Source organism: Bombus affinis, chromosome 12 (assembly GCF_024516045.1).
Source record: "Bombus affinis isolate iyBomAffi1 chromosome 12, iyBomAffi1.2, whole genome shotgun sequence".
Classification (NCBI taxonomy): Eukaryota; Metazoa; Arthropoda; class Insecta; order Hymenoptera; family Apidae; genus Bombus; species Bombus affinis.
Window position 1 is genome coordinate 8,892,548 of NC_066355.1, and position 9,666 is coordinate 8,902,213.

A 9,666-nucleotide genomic window follows, 5' to 3' on the forward strand; every position below is an offset into this window, starting at 1 on the left:
TGTAGACGCGGCGGCGATGCAATCGAAATTCGCCATTTTTTCGCCCGATAACATGGCGGCTGGGAAGTTTGGACGTAAGCGATCGGTTCGATAGAAATCTATGGCCACGATCAAATCTCTGGAGGAAAGAATGCCGCGTAAAACGAACGCCTGTTGTTCTCGAATTTTATGGGCTACATAAAATTCGTACGCCTATGACGTATCTCTCGTGCTTTCTCTTCTTCTTCTTCTTCTACTCCTTTTTCTCCTCCTTCCTCGAGACGCGTTCTCAAAGCGTGACGCGACAGCTGCGCCAACAGCTTCACGAAAATCGCGTAACCGTCGCCGGTTTATCGCGTACCTACGAAGCAGGGGTTGTGGATATCGAGTGTCACGAACATGGAAACACCTTGTCCGACAGCAACACCCTGGATCCCGTCATATTTTGCGGGAACCTATCGTTTACCATGGAAAACGATCGTCTTTAATCGCCAACGTGAGATTGGTTTCGCGCGGAATTCATAAAAGGTCGTAAGTCTTCGCGGCGTTGCGTGATGCTAAACGAACATCGTCGATGGAATCTGATAAATTAACCTGATACTCGATCGAAAGAATGGCGATCGAGAACGATACGAAAGAAAGGGGAATAGAGTCGGTGTAGCAAAGACGCAAAGTACCGTGACCAAGACGAAAATTTGCGAACCACTGTAAAAACTAGTTGGCGTTCTTGCGGCCAAAGAAGTCGAAAACCTCCCGTGAACCCTACGTACCCCCCACCACCGGTGCAGGCTCCTTTCTTTCGTTTCGTTGGGCCCACTCCTCGATGGTCGGGCCCGAGCGTGCACCTAAAATGCATGCTAGGCTTTCCCCTCGGGCTCGCGCCCCCGCCCACCAAAAATTCTCCCCACCAAAGCGTTGCTAGGCATCTTCTCCTGGTTGCCACGGCCCCGCGTACTCGAACCTCCTTTCCCTTTGACGATCGGTCCCCTACCTAGCGATGGGCTCAACGCGATTCGAACTCATCATGGGAGCTTTCCCGTTGCATCTAAAGCTACCACGAAAATGTTCCGTCCCTTCTAACTTCTTTCCATTCTCGACGCAACTAAATCCGAACGACGTTGACCATGCCAGAAAAAAAAACGAGACTACGTGCTTTGTATGGCCGTGTAACACGAAGTGAAATAATCTAAGCACGATGCAACTTCGATCCGTAGATGTCGAACGATATCGAAGGCTGTTAACCGAAACCAGCGCCTCGAGATTTCCACGTGTCTCCGGCATTTTAAAATTCATCCGACATTCGTAGCGACACGAGTCTTCTCACGAGCGAGTTGCTTGAAAACTCGCAAGAGAGAGGCGTAGAGAGAGAATTGAACGGCCATCGCTATCCCTACCCCGTAACCAACCCCTGTCCCCCCGTGCTGCAAAGCGTACCATTGGTCTCTCGCTGCCAAATAGTCCCAAAATGCATCGGTGCCCCGTTCCTCGTCCCTCTAACCGCCCGCACCGATGCGAGAGACCGAGACGGAGGGGCCCAAGTGCAACGGCTTCGAACTTCTACACCATGCTACGGTACTCGTAGCCAACCACTACCACTACTATCGACCATCGCGATCACCTTCTTCTACTGCTTTAACTTTTGCGCTGCTGCTTCTGCTTGGCCCTCTTTCCCCTTGCTCCCTTCTCTTCGTATATGCAGTTCCCAAAGCCAGTTCACCGAGCGCTCCCCTCTAGTTGCTAGGTCCACTTGCCCGCTTTCTTCGCAAATAGGCATGTAGGTATATAACTTATACCCACTTGCACGATCGCTGGTATCGGAGAACCAGCGTGGGCAAACCCCACCTTAGGTGCAACGGCCTAAATGCAAGTTGTTCCCGGGGCTACGTTTCTCTGGCCCGGACCCTGTTCGCTGCTTCTTGCTACCTTGCTGCCGTTCGAACCTTCCTCCTTTCTCACATCCTCCTCTTAGATCCTACGATCGTTCTATAACTTTTCTGCCGTATTTTCGTACGCACCGACGTTCGCCACATTTTGCTAACGTCTTTTAATTTGCCAAGTTGTATGCATGGCAGAATTGGTAGAAAAGAAATTGCACGTTAGAAGGGTAAAAGTTCCGAGAAAAAGATACAACGCAAGGTCCAAGTACATATTTGGTACGAAAATCCAGCTATTTCTGGATAATGCAAGATACGTATCCCAATTTCGTCGCGTCTGAAGATTGTTGGTATCTATGTATTTGGAGCGACGCGGGGCATCACGCTGCATACTAGATAACGATTAGCCGTGTTATTGAAATTTCCTTGCGGTTTGATAAATTTTCGACGATAAAGCGACCGAGTCAGTTAGAGCGCGTGGGACTTCTCTTATGACACTCGCGACTGCGTTCTCTCTGTTTGGAGCGACGAATCTAATCAAACACAGCGGACGCTCCGAGTGCAAGAAATCGACGCGAAGCCACGCCTTGGCCACTCGTTGCATGAAAACTTCCAGACGGCCTGCTATGTGGGCCATTTAAACGGGTCATGGTTCCGTTTAGAAACGTGTCAAGTACAATCCTTTCAAAATGAGATAACGTTCTGTTTAGACGCTTTGTTCCTACATACTTTCCTCCGTTTCTCGGAAAAATTAGAAAAAAAAAACCAGAAGTATCTTACGTTTCTTCATTTATTTACCGAATCCGTCGATCGTTTGACCGGTATTTTCCAATCGTTCCTGCGAAGCGAACTCGATGGAATAGAATACGCGGTGTACATAGTTTTGTGCGTAAAATACAACGAGATCGAACGGAAAACCGGCACGCCGGGAAGAAAGGAGACCGAGGCTCCGCAAGAAATCGACGCAAGAAAAAATTGCAAGCCAGATGCGGCCCTGTCTCTTTGCTAGAGTCCCCTCTCCGAATCGAGGCTGCACCTAAATGCGCTATCCCTCCGTGGCTCGTCGTTGCGCTTCGGTGCCCCACCAAACGCATTCCTCCTATTTGGGCCCCCCACCATACCGGGCCGAAAAGTGCAACGGCCTAAATTCACGTAGGGGAAGGTAACAAGGGCCTTGGGCTTCTCCCACCCATGGCCCGGTGCAACAACCTAATTTCTAGAGGCTCCTCTCTCCCCTCGGCCGGCCGTTTTGGTTGGCCTCCTCCTCCGCTCCTCCTCCTCCTCCACCGCCTCCGTTTTCATCCTCTGGATACCCCCGTGCTCCTCTTCCCTATCGTGGGTTCTTCGTTACCCTCTAGCCCCTCCGCGCTCGCTCTACTCGTCCACGAGGAGTTCAGACGTTCCTCGAGCAACCGCTGGAGGAATCATCGTGCTTCTTCTATTTAATGCAATCGCTAGTCGGTTTTCGGCAACGTTACCCGTCCCCCTGGCCCCTCGGCTGGCTCCTCGGTTCGCTTGAGGCCGTGCCGCGCCGCGTCGAACCAAGCCACGGTGCGTTCCGCTTCCATCCGTTCTTTCTCTCTTTCCCTCGTTCGGCTCTCCTCTTCCTTCTTTTTCTTCCATTCCGTGCAATCGTCTCGGCTTACTAGCAGCGAGTCGTGCATGCAATACGATGCCCTCGTGTACTACGGCTAGCACGAAGCCCTTGCCGCCGTCCTCTTCGCCTTCCTCGGCTTCGAACGTCGGGTCCGTCCTCGATTCCTCCTGAGAACCGAGAGAGCTTTTCAACCGACTTCGCATTCTTCTCGCAGATCAACGCAACGGCTCGCCATTGGCGAGACCACGGAATTTAAATGACCCGACGAATTCGCGAGTCAACCGCTAGCTCTTACGCTATGGTTACGTTGGACGCGTGCTTTGACGAACTGTCTTTCTGGCGTATGAAACTTCCCGGCGCCGAAGTGCATACACACTCGTAAGAATCTGTATACGTGTTCGAACGCTTCGGCGTTCTCGTTGGAACGACAGTTCGTCAAATCACGCGTCGCAATCACATGGATTTAGCGACACGCGTGCATCGAGACGATGCGAGAAGACACGAGCGTAAATCTTTGAAGATGTCCGGGTTAATAGACCACTTGACAGACAGAATTTCTCTTGCAATTTGAATCGATAGATCTTCTGACAATTAAAACTTCGTTAGCTCTATTCAATTCACGATCGATAGACCACTTGGCAGATGAAACGTCCCTCCCTAGCTTTATGCAATTCGAACCAATAGACTGCTTGATAGACAGAAATTTCTCTAGGTCTATGCACGTAGTTCGAAGTTTCATAAATCGCCCTTTCTCTTTCATACTCCTCCCCTTCAACGTATACAGTCGGACACTGATAGAGAATAATAACTGATATCGATAAATATTTAGCGTTGAGCGATAGCAAGGCGCAGTTACGTTGACGTAAGTGCACAACCGGTCGAAGGGATTTATTCCATCGGATTCGAGGACGGAAGGCAGCGCAGCTCGCTCTATGGTGCCTCGAGAGGAGAAGGCGTAACGTCGTTACACAAGACGTTCCTGCAAGATGCCTCGTCCCCCTTCCCATGCTCACTGTGCAACTTTCGTTCGATAAAACGCCCCCTCGGGGAACATAGAACCTTCCGGGGCCTGTCTGCTATACGCTTTCGAATTTCACGCGAGAATCGGCCGATTTTTAACAGGGCGGCGTAGGAATATTCGAAAGCAAGCCTGATCGACTACTTCTCTCTTGGTCAAGATTTACCAATGGAATACGCGACGTGGTATTAGAGATCTGCGAAGAAAAAACATTCTTAATCAGGATGTACTATTGCAAATTACTATTGCAAAGCTAGTTCAGAATCGTGCAATTAACCTAATCACATTGCGGTTAATACATGGGCTACAGAGCTAACCGCCAAACGTAAAGCATAGATGTGGAAATCCGTGGAAAAATTCATTATTATAAACAGGCGTTATTAGATTTCTATCGTATTCGTTATCAATTAATTCCACATTTCGATTCAGACCTTAGGTTCTCCGAATTTCGTACGAAACTTCGTCGATGTTCGATCAGCGGGTTTGCGGGGAGCCGTTAAATCATAAAAGTAGTTCTCGTAAATTCTTCCATCGCTATCTTGCACGAATGCAAAGTCATGGTCGATTGAGGATTTCCTTGGTAAAACTCGAACCAATTGTATACGAATGGCATATTGGATCGCGACGAATTCATTTTCGTTAATTCTTTGGTTTCAAAGAACTTCGAGATGACGAGTCTACGAAATTTTATTAACAACCAAAGAATGAGAATGATTTTTGCAAGGTTTATCGACTCCCTGTGAGTCCGCGAGAAGAATAGGCTCGACGTAATCCCTGTGTGTCGTAAAAGGCGACTAAAAGGGAAACCGGTAGAAGAATGAAGATCCAAAGTCAATGACGTCTCGGAAAGACGTCGCTGTCTCTGGAATCTAATAACCTGGATAATAATAAAACAGCAGGAATACTCGAATTACGAGAAAAATAGAAGAACGCGTGATTTGCTAAACAACGATCCGTCTGTAAAACCACACACGTGTAAACGAAACTCGTTAATTAAATAATAATTATTGTTCGCTGGTTTTCAATGGCATTCTCTCCAAAACCGCTCCAAGATCGTTGCTCGTACAACGTGAGATCGGATCTGCAAAGAAATCATGTTCGCGCTAACGTCCTCGCGTAGAGGTGTCTTTACTTACCGAGAGGGACTCTGCTCCTCGTAGCCCGTGCTCGGGAAGATCAACGCCCCGACAAAAGTTCTTTGAGCCGGGGACCACCTGCCCGCGAAAGACCCGCCCTGCGTGCATCGACTCTGGTGCATTGCCCTCGTCCTTCGATGTTCGCTTTACTTCACTTGACTTAGCCACTTAGAAACAACGAGGCTGGTAAGACGCGCGATCTAGCAAGTAGCAACTTAAGGAGACAATCGAAATCACGCAGCTCGCCCTTTCGCCGGCCGTGATGCATAGTCCTTCTACCTCAAAAGTTAATCCTTTCAACTGTGCCAGTCGTCGGACGACCATCTATCCCACGACTTTCTCTACTTACCCTTAATCGCTTCGTTACGACTCTCGATAGATCGAAGCAATGGCTCGCAATAGTCCGACTCTAATCGGAAGACAGACGCAGATTCGACGTGCTGTAAGCGGAGACGATATAACGATCGTTGCATGGACAGGAAGCTCAGAGATTGCTCGATAGCAAGGGAAAACATACTAAGACGCAGTACTCGTAACGATATGTAGTAAGTGGAACAATTTTCTGTCTACGTTTCGTCTTCTTAATTATACGAGAAGAATTCATAAAAATACGAATTTATATAAGTGATCATGGTTTAGTGATAATAGAATCAACCGAAAGCTGAAATTCGACGGGTTTCCAGTATCTAGAAATATAATTGGGGGCATTTTTAAAGAAGCAAGGGCCTCGAATCTCTTCTACGAGTTCCATATCAACTCGGAACTATTCCCTCCTTTCTCTTTCAAAAGTATTCGAATCTTAATAACGACTAATGATTCGAGTCTTCGTATGGCTAAAGAAAATTAATCTATTTTACTGTATCGTTTCTACCCGCTGTACAAATAATAGGATTTCGTATTAGAATTTTGATAAACGTAACAGCGGAGAACCTTAATGGTAATCTTCCTAATGTTCTCGGTTTCGATCGTCATCGCCGAGGTAGAATGAGAATTGAGGAATCGGAACGGTGGAAGAAAATCGGCTGAATGGCATCGAATGGTCTGTGGGGCAGATAACCAGTAGCCAGTAGGTAGCGCAGTCGTGCAAGTCGAGTGTTTCGAGGGTTCCGGTGCAACGGCCTTAATCTCTCTAGGGCCGAACTCCCTGCAGCGTGCGTGACTATACTGCGTGCGCGTGTAGGCGTGCTACGTGCGTGCACAGTGCACACGGGCTGCACAAACGTGTACGTGCACGCTACAAAGCGGAGAAGGTTGCGTGCTGGTACACGCGCGTTGCGTGTGCACCAGGCTCGGTCTCGCAGAATGGCCAAACTTTATTTCCAGAATGTTTGATTTGAGAAAGAAATAGCCGTGACCCGTGGCCGGGAAAAGCCTTACGCTCAGCCTGTAAACTACGCCGAATTTAACGGGTTCTTGATCTTCGATGGTTGGAAAAAAAAAATAGTAGCGACCGGCTGATGCTACTTGCACTCACGCTAGTGTATTAATAGAGCGGTCCGCTGCAGCAGAAAACTTTGCGCTACGCCCGCCCGCCCGCTCTGATTCGAAGTTTACATCCAGCCCCGTTAAAAATAGGACACTTGCGTTACGAGAAAACGCAGGTTCGCGTAGTCTTTTGAAAAGTCTTGGTCAGCGGATAAAAAATTAATCCGAAGACGTTCTTACATCGTGAAAAGAATGACAATTTTAGGGTAGTTTTACAGCCTACGAGGCGCCCTATGTAGATATAATATTATCGTCGATGTATAGGTAGCAAGTGTGTCAACTCGATTAAGTCAGTCAAACGCGCATTATGTTATGTTAAACATATAGTGTTATGTAATAGATGCACTGAAATTTGAGATATATGCAGTTACGGAATTGTTGCGGGCAAATCCTGTTGCAGAAATTTCAACGGTGGAAACATCCACCTTACGGTCCGCGTCTATTATCGCGCGATCTTCGTGTATATGTACGAAGAAGAAGGATGTGTGACTGGGATCGTTTCGATACGGATATCGAGGCAAAGGGTGCAGCATTAAGGTGTCGGGAAATCGGATGGAAAATTCTATGAGTACACGCTTGAAGGAAAACGAAGATGACCGTTACTTATTGACTGATCTGCGAATACCCGTACGGACACTTTACGTGGCTATGTGGCGATGGTAACAAGGAGAAGAAAGAGAGAGAGAGAGCGGCGCGACGAAACGGAGGACCGATCCTCGAGCCGTGAATTTTGGCTCGGTCCGGTCACGGTTCGTGAACGTGCTAAAAAATTTTTCCATTCTTCCCGCGGACAATTGTTTCGTTGCATCCTGTCGGCTCGCGTTCTCCCACAAGCTTCGGCAATGAGGTGGTCGTTCGTGGTTGCGGCTGATCCGTATCTACGAATACGTTTACGATCGTCTCCTCGACAACGAAGCAGAAAGGGAGAAAGGGTGAAGGGATCCTCATAGGTGATTTCGTGAACGTATAAATACAGTTGTACAGGACTTAACGTCGGTGTTAGTCGGGAGGGGAAAAATATGTTCGGTCGTTCGAGCGAACAGCCCTATCTTTTTTTTCTTTTTTTTTTTTTTTTTAATTTTTCAAAAAGCCAATCGCTTAAATCGGGAGGTGATTATAGGATCAGCGAAGCGCGGCGAGGAGGGAAAGGGGTGGCCGGATCTGTATCTCGTTTCGGCGGGTGGCGCGTTATCGACGAGCCGGGCGCATTATATTTTTGCAATTTTATCAAAAAAGAGGAGTGCGCGAGCGTCGAAATAAATGTGCGAGCCATCCGCCGTCGAGCGTGATCAGCATTATCGAATTAACGCGGATGGTCTACGGAACGAAATTTTCGATGGTACCGCGGCGCGTTTGCATTAGCGCGTCCGCTCCAGGGAATATTGCGTTCCGATTGGACGTGCACGCGGAAATCGTGAATGATAAATATTAATTATTTTTGTTTGCCTCCCGCCGCGCGTACCAGCATTAATAACACTTCGATCTGCCCCCGCCCCATCCGCCCACTCGAACAAAACTATAACGTTGCCAGCAAACGAATTGGTTAGCACGGTACCTGTCCATTCGACCTCGCAAAAACGTTAAAATAACAGAGATCTCGCGCGCAACCATCCCCGTCCCCGAGCTGCCGCGGCTCGCCTCATCTCTTGCCCCATAACCCCGCCTTCTCTCATCCCCCTCTAGGCTACATCCGCCACCCCCGGGGACTACGTAACGGTGCTACAATGATCATCGCGCGAATACGTAATTTTCGCAAACAAAGTAGCCGCGCAAATAATAAAACGCCCCTGTTTACCTTGACCGATGCGTTTCTCCGTGCACTCTGTGTATCGCGCTGAGAATTTAATTGCAACACCGGTCGGCTTAAAATAGCATCAGGTTCCGGGTAAAATTCTGTTTTCCAACCAAGATCCTATTAAGCGTCGTTCTATCCTTTGGCATTTTTAAGTCTCTAGAGAACGACATCTCGATTTCTGCTACGTTTCGCGTCCGTTCCGTCTCATTTCAGCACGCTACGATACTCACGTGAGAAACCACGAGAACGCTTCGAGAGAGGATCGAAAGCACGGTCGTTGATCGCCTTTACGCACACGACCAGAGGTAATTAATGTCCGGACGGTTCTTGGACGAAAGGATCGGTCGAAGGTGGCAACTCGGTCGGCGTTATAAGCGCGGAAACGCGGAACGTCGACCACCGTGCGACACATGGGAAATTCCAGGATCCCCTTTCATCCTGGGACGTTACTCGCGGATGCATAGAACTTCCCTTTGCTATGTCTATTGAAAAATTCCATGCATCCGTGACTTGCTGCGACACAGGTTAGTTGCTAGGCACGCGTAACACTCGTTCGGATTTCCCGCGCGGGAGTTCCGGCTTATATTTTATTCGCCGAGGTAAAGTTGAATTATTTCTCCACCATAGACGGAACTCGCTTAGCCAGCGTTGTATTCTTGTCGTTCGAAGGGCGGAAATATGACTGCAAAAGTTTAACGTCTATAAATAGAATCGAATAAGATTAGTCGGCTGATCAAATTTTCAACATCTTAAAGTCCAATTTTAAGCTTTACACGGAATAA